At 55.1% G+C, this 23,385-nt stretch overlaps 1 protein-coding gene and 1 long non-coding RNA gene across 2 annotated transcripts in view; one reads left to right on the forward strand and one right to left on the reverse strand.

The window, feature by feature from the left end:
- The window catches only part of LOC138761255 (coiled-coil domain-containing protein 60-like), a 176,645-nt gene extending 154,572 nt beyond the window's left edge, over nt 1–22,073 (reverse strand). Inside the window, exon 1 of the mRNA XM_069933098.1 lies at nt 21,984–22,073. The gene's annotated coding sequence lies outside the window, so the exon portion shown is untranslated. The remainder of the gene's footprint in view (nt 1–21,983) is intronic.
- Nucleotides 1–23,385, forward strand: part of LOC138761262 (uncharacterized) — a 161,261-nt gene that overhangs the window by 67,243 nt on the left and 70,633 nt on the right. The gene's annotated exons all lie outside the window — the stretch shown is intronic.

The raw sequence follows: 23,385 nt of genomic DNA on the forward strand, positions 1-23,385 counted from the left end.
TCGTGAGTTTGTTGACAAGGGGGGTGTGCGTGAGTTTGTTGACAAGGAGGGGTGTGTGTGAGTTTGTTGACAAGGAGGGTGTGCGTGAGTTTGTTGACAAGGGGGTGTGCCTGAGTTTGTGACAAGGGGGGTGTGCGTGAGTTTGTTGACAAGGGGGTGTGCGTGAGTTCGTTGACAAGGGGGGTGTGCGTGAGTTCGTTGACTAGGGGGTGTGTGCGTGAGTTCGTTGACAAGGGGGGTGTGCGTGAGTTGTTGAAAAGGGGGGTGTGCGTGAGTTTGTTGACAAGGGGGGTGTGCGTGAGTTTGTTGACAAGGGGGAGGTGTGCGTGAGTTTGTTGACAAGGGGGGTGTGCGTGAGTTTGTTAACAAGGGGGGGTGCGTGAGTTTGTTGACAAGGGGGGTGTGCGTGAGTTTGTTGACAAGGGGGGTGTGCGTGAGTTTGTTGACAAGGGGGGTGTGCGTGAGTTTGTTGACAAGGGGGGTGTGCGTGAGTTTGTTGACAAGGAGGGTGTGCGTGAGTTTGTTGACAAGGGGGGTGTGCGTGAGTTTGTTGACAAGGGGGGTGTGCGTGAGTTTGTTGACAAGGGGGGTGTGCGTGAGTTTGTTGACAAGGGGGGCGTGCAAGGGGGGTGTGCGTGAGTTTGTTGACAAGGGGGTGTGCGTGAGTTTGTTGACAAGGGGGGTGTGCGTGAGTTTGTTGACAAGGGGGGTGTGCGTGAGTTTGTTGACAAGGGGGGTGTGCGTGAGTTTGTTGACAAGGGGGGTGTGCGTGAGTTTTGTTGACAAGGGGGGTGTGCGTGAGTTTGTTGACAAGGAGGGTGTGCCTGAGTTTGTTGACAAGGGGGTGTGCGTGAGTTTGTTGACAAGGGGGTGTGCGTGAGTTTGTTGACAAGGGGGGTGTGCGTGAGTTTGTTGACAAGGGGGGTGTGCGTGAGTTTGTTGACAAGGGGGGTGTGCGTGAGTTTGTTGACAAGGGGGGTGTGCGTGAGTTTGTGACAAGGGGGGTGTGCGTGAGTTTGTTGACAAGGGGGGTGTGCGTGAGTTTGTTGACAAGGGGGGTAGTGCGTGAGTTTGTTGACAAGGGGGGTGTGCGTGAGTTTGTTGACAAGGGGGTGTGCGTGAGTTTGTTGACAAGGGGGGGTGTGCGTGAGTTTGTGACAAGGGGGGTGTGCGTGAGTTTGTTGACAAGGGGGGTGTGCGTGAGTTTGTTGACAAGGGGGGTGTGCGTGAGTTTGTTGACAAGGGGGGTGTGCGTGAGTTTGTTGACAAGGGGGGTGTGCGTGAGTTTGTTGACAAGGGGGGTGTGCGTGAGTTTGTTGACAAGGGGGGTGTGCGTGAGTTTGTTGACAAGGGGGGTGTGCGTGAGTTTGTTGACAAGGGGGGGTGTGCGTGAGTTTGTTGACAAGGGGGGTGTGCGTGAGTTTGTTGACAAGGGGGGTGTGCGTGAGTTTGTTGACAAGGGGGGTGTGCGTGAGTTTGTTGACAAGGGGGGTGTGCGTGAGTTTGTTGACAAGGGGGGTGTGCGTGAGTTTGTTGACAAGGGGGGTGTGCGTGAGTTTGTTGACAATGGGGGTGTGCGTGAGTTTGTTGACAAGGGGGGGTGTGCGTGAGTTTGTTGACAAGGGGGGTGTGCGTGAGTTTGTTGACAAGGGGGGTGTGCGTGAGTTTGTTGACAAGGGGGTGTGCGTGAGTTTGTTGACAAGGGGGGTGTGCGTGAGTTTGTTGACAAGGGGGGTGTGCGTGAGTTTGTTGACAAGGGGGGTGTGCGTGAGTTTGTTGACAAGGGAGGGTGTGCGTGAGTTTGTTGACAAGGGGGGTGTGCGTGAGTTTGTTGAGAAGGGGGTGTGCGTGAGTTTGTTGACAAGGGGGGTGTGCGTGAGTTTGTTGACAAGGGGGGGTGTTGCTGTGCGTGAGTTTGTTGACAAGGGGGGTGTGCGTGAGTTTGTTGACAAGGGGGGTGTGCGTGAGTTTGTTGACAAGGGGGGTGTGCGTGAGTTTGTGACAAGGGAGGGTGTGCGTGAGTTTGTTGACAAGGGGGGGTGTGCGTGAGTTTGTTTGTGACAAGGGGGGTGTGCGTGAGTTTGTTGACAAGGGGGGTGTGCGTGAGTTTGTTGACAGGGGGGTGTGCGTGAGTTTGTTGACAAGGGGGGTGTGCGTGAGTTTGTTGACAAGGGGGGTGTGCGTGAGTTTGTTGACAAGGGGGGTGTGCCTGAGTTTGTTGACAAGGGGGGTGTGCGTGAGTTTGTTGACAAGGGGGTGTGCGTGAGTTTGTTGACAAGGGGGGTGTGCGTGAGTTTGTTGACAAGGGGGGTGTGCGTGAGTTTGTTGACAAGGGGGGTGTGCGTGAGTTTGTTGACAAGGGGGGTGTGCGTGAGTTTGTTGACAAGGGGGGTGTGCGTGAGTTTGTTGACAAGGGAGGGTGTGCGTGAGTTTGTTGACAAGGGGGGTGTGCGTGAGTTTGTTGACAAGGGGGTGTGCGTGAGTTTGTTGACAAGGGGGGGTGTGCGTGAGTTTGTTGACAAGGGGGGTGTGCGTGAGTTTGTTGACAAGGGGGTGTGCGTGAGTTTGTTGACAAGGGGGTTGTGCGTGAGTTTGTTGACAAGGGGGGGTGTGCGTGAGTTTGTTGACAAGGGGGGTGTGCGTGAGTTTGTTGACAAGGGGGGTGTGCGTGAGTTTGTTGACAAGGGGGGTGTGCGTGAGTTTGTTGACAAGGGGGGTGTGCGTGAGTTTGTTGACAAGGGGGGTGTGCGTGAGTTTGTTGACAAGGGGGTGTGCGTGAGTTTGTTGACAAGGGGGTGTGCGTGAGTTTGTTGACAAGGGGGGTGTGCGTGAGTTTGTTGACAAGGGGGGTGTGCGTGAGTTTGTTGACAAGGGGGTGTGCGTGAGTTTGTTGACAAGGGGTGTGCGTGAGTTTGTTGACAAGGGGGGTGTGCGTGAGTTTGTTGACAAGGGGGGTGTGCGTGAGTTTGTTGACAAGGGGGGTGTGCGTGAGTTTGTTGACAAGGGGGGTGTGCGTGAGTTTGTTGACAAGGGGGGGTGTGCGTGAGTTTGTTGACAAGGGGGGGTGTGCGTGAGTTTGTTGACAAGGGGGGTGTGCGTGAGTTTGTTGACAAGGGGGTGTGCGTGAGTTTGTTGACAAGGGGGGTGTGCGTGAGTTTGTTGACAAGGGGGTGTGCGTGAGTTTGTTGACAAGGGAGGGGTGTGCGTGAGTTTGTTGACAAGGGGGGTGTGCGTGAGTTTGTTGACAAGGGGGTGTGCGTGAGTTTGTTGACAAGGGGGGTGTGCGTGAGTTTGTTGACAAGGGGGGTGTGCGTGAGTTTGTTGACAAGGGGGTGTGCGTGAGTTTGTTGACAAGGAGGGTGTGCGTGAGTTTGTTGACAAGGGGGGTGTGTGTGAGTTTGTTGACAAGGGGGTGTGCGTGAGTTTGTTGACAAGGTGGGGTGATGTGGTGTGCGTGAATTGTTGACAAGGGGGGGTGTGCGTGAGTTTGTTGACAAGGGGGGTGTGCGTGAGTTTGTTGACAAAGGGGGTGTGCGTGAGTTTGTTGACAAGGGGGGTGTGCGTGAGTTTGTTGACAAGGGGGTGTGCGTGAGTTTGTTGACAAGGGGGTGTGCGTGAGTTTGTTGACAAGGGGGTGTGTGCGTGAGTTTGTTGACAAGGGGGGTGTGCGTGAGTTTGTTGACAAGGGGGGGTGTGCGTGAGTTTGTTGACAAGGGGGTGTGCGTGAGTTTGTTGACAAAGGGGGGTGTGCGTGAGTTTGTTGACAAGGGGGGTGTGCGTGAGTTTGTTGACAAGGGGGGTGTGCGTGAGTTTGTTGACAAGGGGGGTGTGCGTGAGTTTGTTGACAAGGGGGGTGTGCGTGAGTTTGTTGACAAGGGGGGTGTGCGTGAGTTTGTTGACAAGGGGGATGTGCGTGAGTTTGTTGACAAGGGGGGTGTGCGTGAGTTTGTTGACAAGGGGTGTGTGCGTGAGTTTGTTGACAAGGGGGGTGTGCGTGAGTTTGTTGACAAGGGAGGGTTTGCGTGAGTTTGTTGACAAGGGGGTGTGCGTGAGTTTGTTGACAAGGGGGGTGTGCGTGAGTTGTTGACAAGGGGGGTTGTGCGTGAGTTTGTTGACAAGGGGGGGTGTGCGTGAGTTTGTTGACAAGGGGGGTGTGCGTGAGTTTGTTGACAAGGGGGTGTGCGTGAGTTTGTTGACAAGGGGGGTGTGCGTGAGTTTGTTGACAAGGGGGGTGTGCGTGAGGTTGTTCACAAGGGGGGTGTGCGTGAGTTTGTTGACAAGGGGGGTGTGCGTGAGTTTGTTGACAAGGGGGTGTGCGTGAGTTTGTTGACAAGGGGGTGTGCGTGAGTTTGTTGACAAGGGGGTGTGCGTGAGTTTGTGACAAGGGGGGTGTGCGTGAGTTTGTTGACAAGGGTGGGTGTGCGTGAGTTTGTTGACAAGGGGGGTGTGCGTGAGTTTGTTGACAAGGGGGGGTGTGCGTGAGTTTGTTGACAAGGGGGGTGTGCGTGAGTTTGTTGACAAGGGGGGTGTGCGTGAGTTTGTTGACAGGGGGGTGTGCGTGAGTTTGCTGACAGGGGGGGTGTGCGTGAGTTAGTTGACAAGGGGGTGTGCGTGAGTTTGTTGACAAGGGGGTGTGCGTGAGTTTGTTGACAAGGGGGGTGTGCGTGAGTTTGTTGACAAGGGGGGTGTGCATGAGTTTGTTGACAGGGGGGTGTGCGTGAGTTTGTTGACAAGGGGGTGTGCCGTGAGTTTGTTGACAAGGGGGGTGTGCGTGTGTTTGTTGACAAGGGGGGGTGTGCGTGAGTTTGTTGACAAGGGGGGGTGTGCGTGAGTTTGTTGACAAGGGGGTGTGCGTGAGTTTGTTGACAAGGTGGGTGTGCGTGAGTTTCTTGACTAGGGGGTGTGCGTGAGTTTGTTGACAAGGGGGGGTGTGCGTGAGTTTGTTGACAAGGGGGGGTGTGCGTGAGTTTGTTGACAAGGGGGGGTGTGCGTGAGTTTGTTGACAAGGGGGGGTGTGCGTGAGTTTGTTGACAAGGGGGGTGTGCGTGAGTTTGTTGACAAGGGGGGGTGTGCGTGAGTTTGTTGACAAGGGGGGGTGTGAGTGAGTTTGTTGACAAGGGGGGTGTGCGTGAGTTTTGTTGACAATGGGGGTGTGCATTAATTTGTTGACAAGGGGGGAGTGCGTGAGTTTGTTGACAAGAGGGGGTGTGCGTGAGTTTGTTGACAAGGGGGGTGTGCGTGAGTTTGTTGACAAGGGGGGTGTGCTTGAGTTTGTTGACAAGGGAGGGTGTGCGTGAGTTTGTTGACAAGGGGGGGTGTGCGTGAGTTTGTTGACAAGGGGGGTGTGCGTGAGTTTGTTGACAAGGGGGGTGTGCGTGAGTTTGTTGACAAGGGGGGTGTGCGTTGAGTTTGTTGACAAGTGCGGTTGTGTGCGTGAGTTTGTTGACAAGGGGGTGTGCGTGAGTTTGTTGACAAGGGGGGTGTGCGTGAGTTTGTTGACAAGGGGGGTGTGCGTGAGTTTGTTGACAAGGGGGGTGTGCGTGAGTTTGTTGACAAGGGAGGGTGTGCGTGAGTTTGTTGACAAGGGGGTGTGCGTGAGTTTGTTGACAAGGTTGGGTGTGCGTGAGTTTGTTGAGAAGGTGGGTGTGCGTGAGTTTCTTGACTAGGGGGTGTGCGTGAGTTTGTTGACAAGGGGTGTGTGCGTGAGTTTGTTGACAAGGGGGGTGTGCGTGAGTTTGTTGACAAGGGGGGTGTGCGTGAGTTTGTTGACAAGGGGGGTGTGCGTGAGTTTGTTGACAAGGGGGGTGTGCGTGAGTTTGTTGACAAGGGGGGGTGTGCGTGAGTTTGTTGACAAGGGGGGGTGTGCGTGAGTTTGTTGACAAGGGGGGTGTGCGTGAGTTTGTTGACAAGGGGGGGTGTGCGTGAGTTTGTTGACAAGGAGGGTGTGCGTGAGTTTGTTGACAAGGGGGGTGTGCGTGAGTTTGTTGACAAGGGTGGGTGTGCGTGAGTTTGTTGACAAGGGGGGTGTGCGTGAGTTTGTTGACAAGGGGGGTGTGCGTGAGTTTGTTGACAAGGGAGGGTGTGCCTGAGTTTGTTGACAAGGGGGGTGTGCGTGAGTTTGTTGACAAGGGGGGTGTGCGTGAGTTTGTTGACAAGGGGGGTGTGCGTGAGTTTGTTGACAAGGGGGTGTGCGTGAGTTTGTTGACAAGGGGGGTGTGCGTGAGTTTGTTGACAAGGAGGGTGTGCGTGAGTTTGTTGACAAGGGGGTGTGCATGAGTTTGTTGACAAGGGGGGTGTGCGTGAGTTTGTTGACAAGGGGGGGTGTGCGTGAGTTTGTTGACAAGGGGGGTGTGCGTGAGTTTGTTGACAAGGGGGGTGTGCGTGAGTTTGTTGACAAGGGGGGTGTGCGTGAGTTTGTTGACAAGGGGGGGTGTGCGTGAGTTTGTTGACAAGGGGGGTGTGCGTGAGTTTGTTGACAAGGGGGGTGTGCGTGAGTTTGTTGACAAGGGGGGTGTGCGTGAGTTTGTTGACAAGGAGGGTGTGCGTGAGTTTGTTGACAAGGGGGGTGTGCGTGAGTTTGTTGACAAGGGAGGGTGTGCGTGAGTTTGTTGACAAGGGGGGTGTGCGTGAGTTTGTTGACAAGGGGGGGTGTGCGTGAGTTTGTTGACAAGGTGGGGTGTGCGTGAGTTTGTTGACAAGGGGGGTGTGCGTGAGTTTGTTGACAAGGGGGGTGTGCGTGAGTTTGTTGACAAGGGGGGTGTGCGTGAGTTTGTTGACAAGGAGGGTGTGCGTGAGTTTGTTGACAAGGGGGGTGTGCGTGAGTTTGTTTAAAAGGGAGGGTGTGCCTGAGTTTGTTGACAAGGGGGGTGTGCGTGAGTTTGTTGACAAGGGGGTGTGCGTGAGTTTGTTGACAAGGGGGGTGTGCGTGAGTTTGTTGACAAGGGGGGGTGTGCGTGAGTTTGTTGACAAGTGGGGGTGTGCGTGAGTTTGTTGACAAGGGGGGTGTGCGTGAGTTTGTTGACAAGGGGGGTGTGCGTGAGTTTGTTGACAAGGGGGGTGTGCGTGAGTTTGTTGACAAGGAGGGTGTGCGTGAGTTTGTTGACAAGGGGGGTGTGCGTGAGTTTGTTGACAAGGGAGGGTGTGCGTGAGTTTGTTGACAAGGGGGGGTGTGCGTGAGTTTGTTGACAAGGGGGGGTGTGCGTGAGTTTGTTGACAGGTGGGGTGTGCGTTAGTTTGTTGACAAGGGGGGTGTGCGTGAGTTTGTTGACAAGGGGGGTGTGCGTGAGTTAGTTGACAAGGGGGGTGTGCGTGAGTTTGTTGACAAGGGGGGTGTGCGTGAGTTTGTTGACAAGGAGGGTGTGCGTGAGTTTGTTGACAAGGGGGGTGTGCGTGAGTTTGTTGACAAGGGAGGGTGTGCCTGAGTTTGTTGACAAGGGGGGTGTGCGTGAGTTTGTTGACAAGGGGGGTGTGCGTGAGTTTGTTGACAAGGGGGGTGTGCGTGAGTTTGTTGACAAGGGGGGGTGTGCGTGAGTTTGTTGACAAGGGGGGTGTGCGTAAGTTTGTTGACAAGGGGGGTGTGCGTGAGTTTGTTGACAAGGGGGTGTGCGTGAGTTTGTTGACAAGGGGGGTGTGCGTGAGTTTGTTGACAAGGGGGGTGTGCGTGAGTTTGTTGACAAGGGGGGTGTGCGTGAGTTTGTTGACAAGGAGGGTGTGCGTGAGTTTGTTGACAAGGGGGGTGTGCGTGAGTTTGTTGACAAGGGAGGGTGTGCGTGAGTTTGTTGACAAGGGGGGTGTGCGTGAGTTTGTTGACAAGGGGGGGTGTGCGTGAGTTTGTTGACAAGGGGGTGTGTGCGTGAGTTTGTTGACAAGGGGGGCGTGCGTGAGTTTGTTGACAAGGGGGGTGTGCGTGAGTTTGTTGACAAGGGGGGTGTGCGTGAGTTTGTTGACAAGGAGGGTGTGCGTGAGTTTGTTGACAAGGGGGGTGTGCGTGAGTTTGTTGACAAGGGAGGGTGTGCCTGAGTTTGTTGACAAGGGGGGTGTGCGTGAGTTTGTTGACAAGGGGGTGTGCGTGAGTTTGTTGACAAGGGGGGTGTGCGTGAGTTTGTTGACAAGGGGGGGTGTGCGTGAGTTTGTTGACAAGGGGGGTGTGCGTGAGTTTGTTGACAAGGGGGGTGTGCGTGAGTTTGTTGACAAGGGGGGGTGTGCGTGAGTTTGTTGACAAGGGGAGTGTGCGTGAGTTTGTTGACAAGGGGGGTGTGCGTGAGTTTGTTGACAAGGGGGGTGTGCGTGAGTTTGTTGACAAGGGGGGGTGTGCGTGAGTTTGTTGACAAGGGGGGTGTGCGTGAGTTTGTTGACAAGGGGGGTGTGCGTGAGTTTGTTGACAAGGGGGGTGTGCGTGAGTTTGTTGACAAGGGGGGTGTGCGTGAGTTTGTTGACAAGGGAGGGTGTGCGTGAGTTTGTTGACAAGGGAGGGTGTGCGTGAGTTTGTTGACAAGGGGGGGTGTGCGTGAGTTTGTTGACAAGGGGGGGTGTGCGTGAGTTTGTTGACAAGGTGGGGTGTGCGTGAGTTTGTTGACAAGGGGGGTGTGCGTGAGTTTGTTGACAAGGGGGGTGTGCGTGAGTTTGTTGACAAGGGGGGTGTGCGTGAGTTTGTTGACAAGGAGGGTGTGCGTGAGTTTGTTGACAAGGGGGGTGTGCGTGAGTTTGTTGACAAGGGAGGGTGTGCCTGAGTTTGTTGACAAGGGGGGTGTGCGTGAGTTTGTTGACAAGGGGGTGTGCGTGAGTTTGTTGACAAGGGGGGTGTGCGTGAGTTTGTTGACAAGGGGGGTGTGCGTGAGTTTGTTGACAAGGGGGGTTGTGCGTGAGTTTGTTGACAAGGGGGGTGTGCGTGAGTTTGTTGACAAGGGGGGTGTGCGTGAGTTTGTTGACAAGGGGGGTGTGCTTGAGTTTGTTGACAAGGAGGGTGTGCGTGAGTTTGTTGACAAGGGGGGTGTGCGTGAGTTTGTTGACAAGGGAGGGTGTGCGTGAGTTTGTTGACAAGGGGGGTGTGCGTGAGTTTGTTGACAAGGGGGGGTGTGCGTGAGTTTGTTGACAAGGTGGGGTGTGCGTGAGTTTGTTGACAAGGGGGGTGTGCGTGAGTTTGTTGTCAAGGGGGGTGTGCGTGAGTTTGTTGACAAGGGTGGTGTGCGTGAGTTTGTTGACAAGGAGGGTGTGCGTGAGTTTGTTGACAAGGGGGGTGTGCGTGAGTTTGTTGACAAGGGAGGGTGTGCCTGAGTTTGTTGACAAGGGGGGTGTGCGTGAGTTTGTTGACAAGGGGGTGTGCGTGAGTTTGTTGACAAGGGGGGTGTGCGTGAGTTTGTTGACAAGGGGGGGTGTGCGTGAGTTTGTTGACAAGGGGGGTGTGCGTGAGTTTGTTGACAAGGGGGGTGTGCGTGAGTTTGTTGACAAGGGGGGTGTGCGTGAGTTTGTTGACAAGGGAGGGTGTGCGTGAGTTTGTTGACAAGGGGGGTGTGCGTGAGTTTGTTGACAAGGGGGTGTGCGTGAGTTTGTTGACAAGTGGGGTGTGCGTTAGTTTGTTGACAAGGGGGGGTGTGCGTGAGTTTGTTGACAAGGGGGGTGTGCGTGAGTTTGTTGACAAGGGGGGTGTGCGTGAGTTTGTTGACAAGGGGGGTGTGCGTGAGTTTGTATACAAGGGAGGGTGTGCGTGAGTTTGTTGACAAGGGGGGTGTGCGTGAGTTTGTTGACAAAGGGGTGTGCGTGAGTTTGTTGACAAGGGGGGTGTGCGTGAGTTTGTTGACAAGGGGGGTGTGCGTGAGTTTGTTGACAAGGGGGGTGTGCGTGAGTTTGTTGACAAGGGAGGGTGTGCCTGAGTTTGTTGACAAGGGGGGTGTGCGTGAGTTTGTTGACAAGGGGGGTGTGCGTGAGTTTGTTGACAGGGGGGTTGTGTGTGAGTTTGTTGACAAGGGGGGTGTGCGTGAGTTTGTTGATAAGGGGGGTGTGCGTGAGTTTGTTGACAAGGAGGGTGTGCGTGAGTTTGTTGACAAGGGGGGTGTGCGTGAGTTTGTTGACAAGGGGGTGTGCGTGAGTTTGTTGACAAGGGAGGTGTGCGTGAGTTTGTTGACAAGGGGGGTGTGCGTGAGTTTGTTGACAAGGGGGGTGTGCGTGAGTTTGTTGACAAGGGGGGGTGTGCGTGAGTTTGTTGACAAGGGGGGTGTGCGTGAGTTTGTTGACAAGGGGGGGTGTGCGTGAGTTTGTTGACAAGGGGGGTGTGCGTGAGTTTGTTGACAAGGTGGGTGTGCGTGAGTTTGTTGACAAGGGGGGTGTGCGTGAGTTTGTTGACAAGGGGGGTGTGCGTGAGTTTGTTGACAAGGGGGTGTGCGTGAGTTTGTTGACAAGGGGGTGTGCGTGAGTTTGTTGACAAGGGGGGTGTGCGTGAGTTTGTTGACAAGGGGGGTGTGCGTGAGTTTGTTGACAAGGGGGGGTGTGCGTGAGTTTGTTGACAAGGGGGGGTGTGCGTGAGTTTGTTGACAAGGGGGGGTGTGCGTGAGTTTGTTGACAAGGGGGGGTGTGCGTGAGTTTGTTGACAAGGGGGTGTATGCGTGAGTTTGCTGACAGGGGGGGTGTGCGTGAGTTTGCTGACAGGGGGGGTGTGCGTGAGTTTGTTGACAAGGGGGTGTGCGTGAGTTTGTTGACAAGGGGGTGTGCGTGAGTTTGTTGACAAGGGGGGTGTGCGTGAGTTTGTTGACAAGGGGGGTGTGCGTGAGTTGGTTGACAAGGGGGGGTGTGCGTGAGTTTGTTGACAAGGGGGTGTGCGTGAGTTTGTTGACAAGGGGGGTGTGCGTGTGTTTGTTGACAAGGGGGGGTGTGCGTGAGTTTGTTGACAAGGGGGGGTGTGCGTGAGTTTGTTGACAAGGGGGTGTGCGTGAGTTTGTTGACAAGGTGGGTGTGCGTGAGTTTCTTGACTAGGGGGTGTGCGTGAGTTTGTTGACAAGGGGGGGTGTGCGTGAGTTTGTTGACAGGGGGGGTGTGCGTGAGTTTGTTGACAAGGGGGGGTGTGCGTGAGTTTGTTGACAAGGGGGGTGTGCGTGAGTTTGTTGACAAGGGGGGGTGTGCGTGAGTTTGTTGACAAGGGGGGGTGTGCGTGAGTTTGTTGACAAGGGGAGTGTGAGTGAGTTTGTTGACAAGGGGGTTTGCGTGAGTTTGTTGACAAGGGGGTCTGCGTGAGTTTGTTGACAAGGGGGTGTGCGTGAGTTTGTTGACAAGGGGGGTGTGCGTGAGTTTGTTGACAAGGGGGTGTGCGTGAGTTTGTTGACAATGGGGGGTGTGCGTTAATTTGTTGACAAGGGGGGTGTGCGTGAGTTTGTTGACAAGAGGGGGTGTGCGTGAGTTTGTTGACAAGGGGGGTGTGCGTGAGTTTGTTGACAAGGGGGGTGTGCTTGAGTTTGTTGACAAGGGAGGGTGTGCGTGAGTTTGTTGACAAGGGGGGTGTGCGTGAGTTTGTTGACAAGGGGGGTGTGCGTGAGTTTGTTGACAAGGGGGGTGTGCGTGAGTTTGTTGACAAGGGGGGTGTGCGTGAGTTTGTTGACAAGTGCGGTGTGCGTGAGTTTGTTGACAAGGGGGGTGTGCGTGAGTTTGTTGACAAGGGGGGTGTGCGTGAGTTTGTTGACAAGGGGGGTGTGCGTGAGTTTGTTGACAAGGAGGGTGTGCGTGAGTTTGTTGACAAGGGGGTGTGCGTGAGTTTGTTGACAAGGGGGGTGTGCGTGAGTTTGTTGACAAGGGGGGGTGTGCGTGAGTTTGTTGACAAGGGGGGTGTGCGTGAGTTTGTTGACAAGGGGGGTGTGCGTGAGTTTGTTGACAAGGGGGGGTGTGCGTGAGTTTGTTGACAAGGGGGGTGTGCGTGAGTTTGTTGACAAGGGGGGTGTGCGTGAGTTTGTTGACAAGGGGGGTGTGCGTGAGTTTGTTGACAAGGAGGGTGTGCGTGAGTTTGTTGACAAGGGGGGTGTGCGTGAGTTTGTTGACAAGGGAGGGTGTGCGTGAGTTTGTTGACAAGGGGGGGTGTGCGTGAGTTTGTTGACAATGGGGGGTGTGCGTGAGTTTGTTGACAAGGTTGGGTGTGCGTGAGTTTGTTGACAAGGGGGGTGTGCGTGAGTTTGTTGACAAGGGGGGTGTGCGTGAGTTTGTTGACAAGGGGGGTGTGCGTGAGTTTGTTGACAAGGAGGGTGTGCGTGAGTTTGTTGACAAGGGGGGTGTGCGTGAGTTTGTTGACAAGGGAGGGTGTGCCTGAGTTTGTTGACAAGGGGGGTGTGCCTGAGTTTGTTGACAAGGGGGTGTGCGTGAGTTTGTTGACAAGGGGGGTGTGCGTGAGTTTGTTGACAAGGGGGGTGTGCGTGAGTTTGTTGACAAGGGGGGGTGTGCGTGAGTTTGTTGACAAGGGGGGTGTGCGTGAGTTTGTTGACAAGGGGGGTGTGCGTGAGTTTGTTGACAAGGGGGGTGTGCGTGAGTTTGTTGACAAGGGGGGTGTGCGTGAGTTTGTTGACAAGGGGGGTGTGCGTGAGTTTGTTGACAAGGGAGGGTGTGCGTGAGTTTGTTGACAAGGGAGGGTGTGCGTGAGTTTGTTGACAAGGGGGGGTGTGCGTGAGTTTGTTGACAAGGGGGGGTGTGCGTGAGTTTGTTGACAAGGGGGGTGTGCGTGAGTTTGTTGACAAGGGGGGTGTGCGTGAGTTTGTTGACAAGGGGGGTGTGCGTGAGTTTGTTGACAAGGGGGGTGTGCGTGAGTTTGTTGACAAGGGGGGTGTGCGTGAGTTTGTTGACAAGGGAGGGTGTGCCTGAGTTTGTTGACAAGGGGGGTGTGCGTGAGTTTGTTGACAAGGGGGTGTGCGTGAGTTTGTTGACAAGGGGGGTGTGCGTGAGTTTGTTGACAAGGGGGGGTGTGCGTGAGTTTGTTGACAAGGGGGGGTGTGCGTGAGTTTGTTGACAAGGGGGGTGTGCGTGAGTTTGTTGACAAGGGGGTGTGCGTGAGTATGTTGACAAGGGGGGTGTGCGTGAGTTTGTTGACAAGGGGGGTGTGCGTGAGTTTGTTGACAAGGGGGGTGTGCGTGAGTTTGTTGACAAGGGGGGTGTGCGTGAGTTTGTTGACAAGGGGGGTGTGCGTGAGTTTGTTGACAAGGGGGGTGTGCGTGAGTTTGTTGACAAGGGAGGGTGTGCCTGAGTTTGTTGACAAGGGGGGTGTGCGTGAGTTTATTGACAAGGGGGTGTGCGTGAGTTTGTTGACAAGGGGGGTGTGCGTGAGTTTGTTGACAAGGGGGGGTGTGCGTGAGTTTGTTGACAAGGGGGGTGTGCGTGAGTTTGTTGACAAGGGGGGTGTGCGTGAGTTTGTTGACAAGGGGGGTGTGCGTGAGTTTGTTGACAAGGGAGGGAGTGCGTGAGTTTGTTGACAAGGGGGGTGTGCGTGAGTTTGTTGACAAGGGGGTGTGCGTGAGTTTGTTGACAAGGGGGGGTGTGCGTGAGTTTGTTGACAAGGGGGGTGTGCGTGAGTTTGTTGACAAGGGGGGTGTGCGTGACTTTGTTGACAAGGGGGGTGTGCGTGAGTTTGTTGACAAGGGGGGTGTGCGTGAGTTTGTTGACAAGGGAGGGTGTGCCTGAGTTTGTTGACAAGGGGGGTGTGCGTGAGTTTGTTGACAAGGGGGTGTGCGTGAGTTTGTTGACAAGGGGGGTGTGCGTGAGTTTGTTGACAAGGGGGGGTGTGCGTGAGTTTGTTGACAAGGGGGGTGTGCGTGAGTTTGTTGACAAGGGGGGTGTGCGTGAGTTTGTTGACAAGGGGGGTGTGCGTGAGTTTGTTGACAAGGGGGGTGTGCGTGAGTTTGTTGACAAGGGGGGTGTGCGTGAGTTTGTTGACAAGGGGGGTGTGCGTGAGTTTGTTGACAAGGGGGTGTGCGTGAGTTTGTTGACAAGGGGGGGTGTGCGTGAGTTTGTTGACAAGGGGGTTGTGCGTGAGTTTGTTGACAAGGGGGGTGTGCGTGAGTTTGTTGACAAGGGGGGTGTGCGTGAGTTTGTTGACAAGGGGGGTGTGCGTGAGTTTGTTGACAAGGGGGGTGTGCGTGAGTTTGTTGACAAGGGGGGTGTGCGTGAGTTTGTTGACAAGGGGGGTGTGCGTGAGTTTGTTGACAAGGGGGGTGTGCGTGAGTTTGTTGACAAGGGAGGGTGTGCCTGAGTTTGTTGACAAGGGGGGTGTGCGTGAGTTTGTTGACAAGGGGGGTGTGCGTGAGTTTGTTGACAAGGGGGGTGTGCGTGAGTTTGTTGACAAGGGGGGTGTGCGTGAGTTTGTTGACAAGGGGGGTGTGCGTGAGTTTGTTGACAAGGGGGGTGTGCGTGAGTTTGTTGACAAGGGGAGTGTGCGTGAGTTTGTTGACAAGGGGGGTGTGCGTGAGTTTGTTGACAAGGGGGGTGTGCGTGAGTTTGTTGACAAGGAGGGTGTGCGTCAGTTTGTTGACAAGGGGGGGTGTGCGTGAGTTTGTTGACAAGGGAGGGTGTGCGTGAGTTTGTTGACAAGGGGGGGTGTGCGTGAGTTTGTTGACAAGGGGGGGTGTGCGTGAGTTTGTTGACAAGGTGGGGTGTGCGTGAGTTTGTTGACAAGGGGGGTGTGCGTGAGTTTGTTGACAAGGGGGGTGTGCGTGAGTTTGTTGACAAGGGGGGTGTGCGTGAGTTTGTTGACAAGGAGGGTGTGTGTGAGTTTGTTGACAAGGGGGGTGTGCGTGAGTTTGTTGACAAGGGAGGGTGTGCCTGAGTTTGTTGACAAGGGGGGTGTGCGTGAGTTTGTTGACAAGGGGGGTGTGCGTGAGTTCGTTGACAAGGGGGGTGTGCGTGAGTTCGTTGACAAGGGGGTGTGTGCGTGAGTTCGTTGACAAGGGGGGTGTGCGTGAGTTTGTTGAAAAGGGGGGTGTGCGTGAGTTTGTTGACAAGGGGGGTGTGCGTGAGTTTGTTGACAAGGGAGGGTGTGCGTGAGTTTGTTGACAAGGGGGGTGTGCGTGAGTTTGTTAACAAGGGGGTGTGCGTGAGTTTGTTGACAAGGGGGGTGTGCGTGAGTTTGTTGACAAGGGGGGGTGTGCGTGAGTTTGTTGACAAGGGGGGTGTGCGTGAGTTTGTTGACAAGGGGGGTGTGCGTGAGTTTGTTGACAAGGGAGGGTGTGCGTGAGTTTGTTGACAAGGGGGGTGTGCGTGAGTTTGTTGACAAGGGGGGTGTGCGTGAGTTTGTTGACAAGGGGGGTGTGCGTGAGTTTGTTGACAAGGGGGGCGTGCAAGGGGGGTGTGCGTGAGTTTGTTGACAAGGGGGTGTGCGTGAGTTTGTTGACAAGGGGGGTGTGCGTGAGTTTGTTGACAAGGGGGGTGTGCGTGAGTTTGTTGACAAGGGGGGTGTGCGTGAGTTTGTTGACAAGGGGGGTGTGCGTGAGTTTGTTGACAAGGGGGGTGTGCGTGAGTTTGTTGACAAGGGAGGGTGTGCCTGAGTTTGTTGACAAGGGGGGTGTGCGTGAGTTTGTTGACAAGGGGGTGTGCGTGAGTTTGTTGACAAGGGGGGTGCGTGAGTTTGTTGACAAGGGGGGTGTGCGTGAGTTTGTTGACAAGGGGGGGTGTGCGTGAGTTTGTTGACAAGGGGGGTGTGCGTGAGTTTGTTGACAAGGGGGGTGTGCGTGAGTTTGTTGACAAGGGGGGTGTGCGTGAGTTTGTTGACAAGGGAGGGTGTGCGTGAGTTTGTTGACAAGGGGGGTGTGCGTGAGTTTGTTGACAAGGGGGTGTGCGTGAGTTTGTTGACAAGGGGGGGTGTGCGTGAGTTTGTTGACAAGGGGGGTGTGCGTGAGTTTGTTGACAAGGGGGGTGTGCGTGAGTTTGTTGACAAGGGGGGTGTGCGTGAGTTTGTTGACAAGGTGGGTGTGCGTGAGTTTGTTGACAAGGGGGGTGTGCGTGAGTTTGTTGACAAGGGAGGGTGTGCCTGAGTTTGTTGACAAGGGGGGTGTGCGTGAGTTTGTTGACAAGGGGGTGTGCGTGAGTTTGTTGACAAGGGGGGTGTGCGTGAGTTTGTTGACAAGGGGGGGTGTGCGTGAGTTTGTTGACAAGGGGGGTGTGCGTGAGTTTGTTGACAAGGGGGGTGTGCGTGAGTTTGTTGACAAGGGGGGTGTGCGTGAGTTTGTTGACAAGGGAGGGTGTGCGTGAGTTTGTTGACAAGGGGGGTGTGCGTGAGTTTGTTGACAAGGGGGTGTGCGTGAGTTTGTTGACAAGGGGGGGTGTGCGTGAGTTTGTTGACAAGGGGGGTGTGCGTGAGTTTGTTGACAAGGGGGGTGTGCGTGAGTTTGTTGACAAGGGGGTGTGCGTGAGTTTGTTGACAAGGGGGGTGTGCGTGAGTTTGTTGACAAGGGGGGTGTGCGTGAGTTTGTTGACAAGGGGGGTGTGCGTGAGTTTGTTGACAAGGGAGGGTGTGCGTGAGTTTGTTGACAAGGGGGGTGTGCGTGAGTTTGTTGAGAAGGGGGTGTGCGTGAGTTTGTTGACAAGGGGGGTGTGCGTGAGTTTGTTGACAAGGGGGGGTGTGCGTGAGTTTGTTGACAAGGGGGGTGTGCGTGAGTTTGTTGACAAGGGGGGTGTGCGTGAGTTTGTTGACAAGGGGGGTGTGCGTGAGTTTGTTGACAAGGGAGGGTGTGCGTGAGTTTGTTGACAAGGGGGGTGTGCGTGAGTTTGTTGACAAGGGGGGTGTGCGTGAGTTTGTTGACAAGGGGGGTGTGCGTGAGTTTGTTGACAAGGGGGGTGTGCGTGAGTTTGTTGACAAGGGGGGTGTGCGTGAGTTTGTTGACAAGGGGGGTGTGCGTGAGTTTGTTGACAAGGGGGGTGTGCCTGAGTTTGTTGACAAGGGAGGGTGTGCCTGAGTTTGTTGACAAGGGGGGTGTGCGTGAGTTTGTTGACAAGGGGGGTGTGCGTGAGTTTGTTGACAAGGGGGGTGTGCGTGAGTTTGTTGACAAGGGGGGTGTGCGTGAGTTTGTTGACAAGGGGGGTGTGCGTGAGTTTGTTGACAAGGGAGGGTGTGCGTGAGTTTGTTGACAAGGGGGGTGTGCGTGAGTTTGTTGACAAGGGGGTGTGCGTGAGTTTGTTGACAAGGGGGGGTGTGCGTGAGTTTGTTGACAAGGGGGGTGTGCGTGAGTTTGTTGACAAGGGGGGTGTGCGTGAGTTTGTTGACAAGGGGGTTGTGCGTGAGTTTGTTGACAAGGGGGGGTGTGCGTGAGTTTGTTGACAAGGGGGGTGTGCGTGAGTTTGTTGACAAGGGGGGTGTGCGTGAGTTTGTTGACAAGGGGGGTGTGCGTGAGTTTGTTGACAAGGGGGGTGTGCGTGAGTTTGTTGACAAGGGGGGTGTGCGTGAGTTTGTTGACAAGGGGGGTGTGCGTGAGTTTGTTGACAAGGGGGGTGTGCGTGAGTTTGTTGACAAAGGGGTGTGCGTGAGTTTGTTGACAAGGGGGGTGTGCGTGAGTTTGTTGACAAGGGGGGTGTGCGTGAGTTTGTTGACAAGGGGGTGTGCGTGAGTTTGTTGACAAGGGGGGTGTGCGTGAGTTTGTTGACAAGGGGGGGTGTGCGTGAGTTTGTTGACAAGGGGGGGTGTGCGTGAGTTTGTTGACAAGGGGGGGTGTGTGTCAGTTTGTTGACAAGGGGGGGTGTGCGTGAGTTTGTTGACAAGGGGGGTGTGCGTGAGTTTGTTGACAAGGGGGGTGTGCGTGAGTTTGTTGACAAGGGGGGTGTGCGTGAGTTTGTTGACAAGGAGGGTGTGCGTGAGTTTGTTGACAAGGGGGGTGTGCGTGAGTTTGTTGACAAGGGAGGGTGTGCCTGAGTTTGTTGACAAGGGGGGTGTGCGTGAGTTTGTTGACAAGGGGGTGTGCGTGAGTTTGTTGACAAGGGGGGTGTGCGTGAGTTTGTTGACAAGGGGGGGTGTGCGTGAGTTTGTTGACAAGGGGGGTGTGCGTGAGTTTGTTGACAAGGGAGGGTGTGCGTGAGTTTGTTGACAAGGGGGGTGTGTGTGAGTTTGTTGACAAGGGGGTGTGCGTGAGTTTGTTGACAAGGGGGGGTGTGCGTGAATTGTTGACAAGGGGGGTGTGCGTGAGTTTGTTGACAAGGGGGGTGTGCGTGAGTTTGTTGACAAAGGGGTGTGCGTGAGTTTGTTGACAAGGGGGGTGTGCGTGAGTTTGTTGACAAGGGGGGTGTGCGTGAGTTTGTTGACAAGGGGGTGTGCGTGAGTTTGTTGACAAGGGGGGTGTGCGTGAGTTTGTTGACAAGGGGGGTGTGCGTGAGTTTGTTGACAAGGGGGGTGTGCGTGAGTTTGTTGACAAGGGGGGTGTGCGTGAGTTTGTTGACAAAGGGGTGTGCGTGAGTTTGTTGACAAGGGGGGTGTGCGTGAGTTTGTTGACAAGGGGGGTGTGCGTGAGTTTGTTGACAAGGGGGTGTGCGTGAGTTTGTTGACAAGGGGGGTGTGCGTGAGTTTGTTGACAAGGGGGGTGTGCGTGAGTTTGTTGACAAGGGGGATGTGCGTGAGTTTGTTGACAAGGGGGGTGTGCGTGAGTTTGTTGACAAGGGGGGTGTGCATGAGTTTGTTGACAAGGGGGGTGTGCGTGAGTTTGTTGACAAGGGAGGGTTTGCGTGAGTTTGTTGACAAGGGGGGTGTGCGTGAGTTTGTTGACAAGGGGGGTGTGCGTGAGTTTGTTGACAAGGGGGGTGTGCGTGAGTTTGTTGACAAGGGGGGGTGTGCGTGAGTTTGTTGACAAGGGGGGTGTGCGTGAGTTTGTTGACAAGGGGGGTGTGCGTGAGTTTGTTGACAAGGGGGGTGTGCGTGAGTTTGTTGACAAGGGAGGGTGTGCGTGAGTTTGTTGACAAGGGGGGTGTGCGTGAGTTTGTTGACAAGGGGGTGTGCGTGAGTTTGTTGACAAGGGGGGGTGTGCGTGAGTTTGTTGACAAGGGGGGTGTGCGTGAGTTTGTTGACAAGGGGGGTGTGCGTGAGTTTGTTGACAAGGGGGGTGTGCGTGAGTTTGTTGACAAGGGGGGTGTGCGTGAGTTTGTTGACAAGGGGGGTGTGCGTGAGTTTGTTGACAAGGGAGGGTGTGCCTGAGTTTGTTGACAAGGGGGGTGTGCGTGAGTTTGTTGACAAGGGGGTGTGCGTGAGTTTGTTGACAAGGGGGGTGTGCGTGAGTTTGTTGACAAGGGGGGTGTGCGTGAGTTTGTTGACAAGGGGGGTGTGCGTGAGTTTGTTGACAAGGGGGGTGTGCGTGAGTTTGTTGACAAGGGAGGGTGTGCGTGAGTTTGTTGACAAGGGGGGTGTGCGTGAGTTTGTTGACAAGGGGGTGTGCGTGAGTTTGTTGACAAGGGGGGGTGTGCGTGAGTTTGTTGACAAGGGGGGTGTGCGTGAGTTTGTTGACAAGGGGGGTGTGCGTGAGTTTGTTGACAAGGGGGGTGTGCGTGAGTTTGTTGACAAGGGAGGTGTGCGTGAGTTTGTTGACAAGGGGGGTGTGCGTGAGTTTGTTGACAAGGGGGGTGTGCGTGAGTTTGTTGACAAGGGGGGTGTGCGTGAGTTTGTTGACAAGGGGGGTGTGCGTGAGTTTGTTGACAAGGGGGGTGTGCGTGAGTTTGTTGACAAGGGGGGTGTGCGTGAGTTTGTTGACAAGGGGGGTGTGCGTGAGTTTGTTGACAAGGGGGGTGTGCGTGAGTTTGTTGACAAGGGGGGTGTGCGTGAGTTTGTTGACAAGGGGGGTGTGCGTGAGTTTGTTGACAAGGGGGGTGTGCGTGAGTTTGTTGACAAGGGGGGTGTGCGTGAGTTTGTTGACAAGGGGGGTGTGCGTGAGTTTGTTGACAAGGGGGGTGTGCGTGAGTTTGTTGACAGGGGGGTGTGCGTGAGTTTGTTGACAAGGGGGGTGTGCGTGAGTTTGTTGACAAGGGGGGTGTGCGTGAGTTTGTTGACAAGGGGGGTGTGCGTGAGTTTGTTGACAAGGGGGGTGTGCGTGAGTTTGTTGACAAGGGGGGTGTGCGTGAGTTTGTTGACAAGGGGGGGTGTGCGTGAGTTTGTTGACAAGGGGGGTGTGCGTGAGTTTGTTGACAAGGGGGGTGTGCGTGAGTTTGTTGACAAGGGGTTGTGCGTGAGTTTGTTGACAAGGAGGGTGTGCGTGAGTTTGTTGACAAGTGGGGTGTGCGTGAGTTTGTTGACAAGGGTGGGTGTGCGTGAGTTTGTTGACAAGGGGGGTGTGCGTGAGTTTGTTGACAAGGGGGGTGTGCGTGAGTTTGTTGACAAGGGTGGGTGTGCCTGAGTTTGTTGACAAGGGGGGTGTGCGTGAGTTTGTTGACAAGGGGGGTGTGCGTGAGTTTGTTGACAAGGGGGGTGTGCGTGAGTTTGTTGACAAGGGGGGTGTGCGTGAGTTTGTTGACAAGGGGGGTGTGCGTGAGTTTGTTGACAAGGGGGGTGTGCGTGAGTTTGTTGACAAGGGGGGTGTGCGTGAGTTTGTTGACAAGGGGGGTGTGCGTGAGTTTGTTGACAAGGGGGGTGTGCGTGAGTTTGTTGACAAGGGGGGTGTGCGTGAGTTTGTTGACAAGGGGGGTGTGCGTGAGTTTGTTGACAGGGGGGTGTGCGTGAGTTTGTTGACAAGGGGGGTGTGCGTGAGTTTGTTGACAAGGGGGGTGTGCGTGAGTTTGTTGACAAGGGGGGTGTGCGTGAGTTTGTTGACAAGGGGGGTGTGCGTGAGTTTGTTGACAAGGGTGGGTGTGCCTGAGTTTGTTGACAAGGGGGGTGTGCGTGAGTTTGTTGACAAGGGGGGTGTGCGTGAGTTTGTTGACAAGGGGGGTGTGCGTGAGTTTGTTGACAAGGGGGGTGTGCGTGAGTTTGTTGACAAGGGGGGTGTGCGTGAGTTTGTTGACAAGGGGGGTGTGCGTGAGTTTGTTGACAAGGGGGGTGTGCGTGAGTTTGTTGACAAGGGGGGTGTGCGTGAGTTTGTTGACAAGGGGGGTGTGCGTGAGTTTGTTGACAAGGGGGGTGTGCGTGAGTTTGTTGACAATGGGGGTGTGCGTGAGTTTGTTGACAAGGGGGGTGTGCGTGAGTTTGTTGACAAGGGGGGTGTGCGTGAGTTTGTTGACAAGGGGGGTGTGCGTGAGTTTGTTGACAAGGGGGGTGTGCGTGAGTTTGTTGACAAGGGGGGGTGTGCGTGAGTTTGTTGACAAGGGGGGTGTGCGTGAGTTTGTTGACAAGGGGGGTGTGCGTGAGTTTGTTGACAAGGGGTTGTGCGTGAGTTTGTTGACAAGGAGGGTGTGCGTGAGTTTGTTGACAAGTGGGGTGTGCGTGAGTTTGTTGACAAGGGTGGGTGTGCGTGAGTTTGTTGACAAGGGGGGTGTGCGTGAGTTTGTTGACAAGGGGGGTGTGCGTGAGTTTGTTGACAAGGGTGGGTGTGCCTGAGTTTGTTGACAAGGGGGGTGTGCGTGAGTTTGTTGACAAGGGGGGTGTGCGTGAGTTTGTTGACAAGGGGGGTGTGCGTGAGTTTGTTGACAAGGGGGGTGTGCGTGAGTTTGTTGACAAGGGGGGTGTGCGTGAGTTTGTTGACAAGGGGGGTGTGCGTGAGTTTGTTGACAAGGGGGGTGTGCGTCAGTTTGTTGACAAGGGGGGTGTGCGTGAGTTTGTTGACAAGGGGGGTGTGCGTGAGTTTGTTGACAAGGGGGGTGTGCGTGAGTTTGTTGACAAGGGGGGTGTGCGTGAGTTTGTTGACAGGGGGGTGTGCGTGAGTTTGTTGACAAGGGGGGTGTGCGTGAGTTTGTTGACAAGGGGGGTGTGCGTGAGTTTGTTGACAAGGGGGGTGTGCGTGAGTTTGTTGACAAGGGGGGTGTGCGTGAGTTTGTTGACAAGGGGGGTGTGCGTGAGTTTGTTGACAAGGGGGGTGTGCGTCAGTTTGTTGACAAGGGGGAAGAAGCGCACGTGGCGCTGCTGGCCTGACCTGATCGAGCTGGGCCAGCGAGTGCAGGATGAGCTTCCTGGGCAGTAGATACAGCGGCTGGCCGACGGCCTGGTAGGGCTTCCAGTTCACCGAGCGGTAGCCCTGTTGACTCAGCTGCTTCTGCCTCCTCTGGTAATTCTCGCGGAAGACCTGCTCCCTGGTGGGCTCGCAGGATCTGCAGCAGGTCAGACTCCTCGCCTTCACCTTCTGCCCTTCGGGCGGTGGGAAGGGCAGGGGCTTCATCGCCACCAGACACCGCGGCTCCGGCACTTTGCAGCCCGTGGTCATGACTGGGAAGAAAAGATAAACAATGTAGCGAAAAGTTGGTGTCTAACAGATTTAAATCTTGGGCATTGAAGAGGTTCCAAGCTTACCGTCAGCTGGCCTTCCCGAACTCTGTGCATTCGGCCAGGTTGCGTTTCCTTCAACCCTGCCCAAGTTTTGGGTTCAGTTTCCTGGGCGACGGAGACCGTCCCGACTCCACGGGAACAGGACGCAGCCTCCCGTCCACCGCCTTCGCTTATGAAATCCCCGATTAAAGTTCAGTGGGAGAGCCCCTCGACCCAACACGAATGTTTTATTTCAGCCACGAACTCTGACCAGCAGACTTGGGCACGCTCGCACCGGACTGATTGAGCCTTCCCATTGCAAGCCAGGGGCGCTGGAGCAACTCCGCAGCCCACGCAGCATCCATTGGAAGTGAAGGGGAAGCCAACGCTTCAGGACGTTCGTAGAGGTAGGGTGCGTTTGCGTCTTGCACTCCAGGATTTATTGGCCTCTAATAAATTGGTCTCCTGAGAAGACGGTGGCGAGCAGTTTGGTTGCACCGGTTGATGTTTGCATGAATGCTTTGCTGTGCATTGCGGATGTTGCTATTTCTATAAGTGTCATACCCACACTCCTGTTCGGCTCCGAATCATGGGTCCTCTACCGGCACCACCTACGGCTCCTAGAACGCTTCCACCAGCGTTGTCTCCGCTCCATCCTCAACATCCATTGGAGCGCTTTCATCCCTAACGTCGAAGTACTCGAGATGGCAGAGGTCGACAGCATCGAGTCCACGCTGCTGAAGATCCAGCTGCGCTGGATGGGTCACGTCTCCAGAATGGAGGACCATCGCCTTCCCAAGATCGTGTTATATGGCGAGCTCTCCACTGGCCACCGTGACAGAGGTGCACCAAAGAAAAGGTACAAGGACTGCCTAAAGAAATCTCTTGGTGCCTGCCACATTGACCACCGCCAGTGGGCTGATAACGCCTCAAACCGTGCATCTTGGCGCCTCACAGTTTGGCGGGCAGCAACCTCCTTTGAAGAAGACCGCAGAGCCCACCTCACTGACAAAAGGCAAAGGAGGAAAAACCCAACACCCAACCCCAACCAACCAATTTTCCCCTGCAACCGC

The sequence above is a fragment of the Narcine bancroftii genome, chromosome 4, assembly GCF_036971445.1.
Source record: "Narcine bancroftii isolate sNarBan1 chromosome 4, sNarBan1.hap1, whole genome shotgun sequence".
Classification (NCBI taxonomy): domain Eukaryota; kingdom Metazoa; phylum Chordata; class Chondrichthyes; order Torpediniformes; family Narcinidae; genus Narcine; species Narcine bancroftii.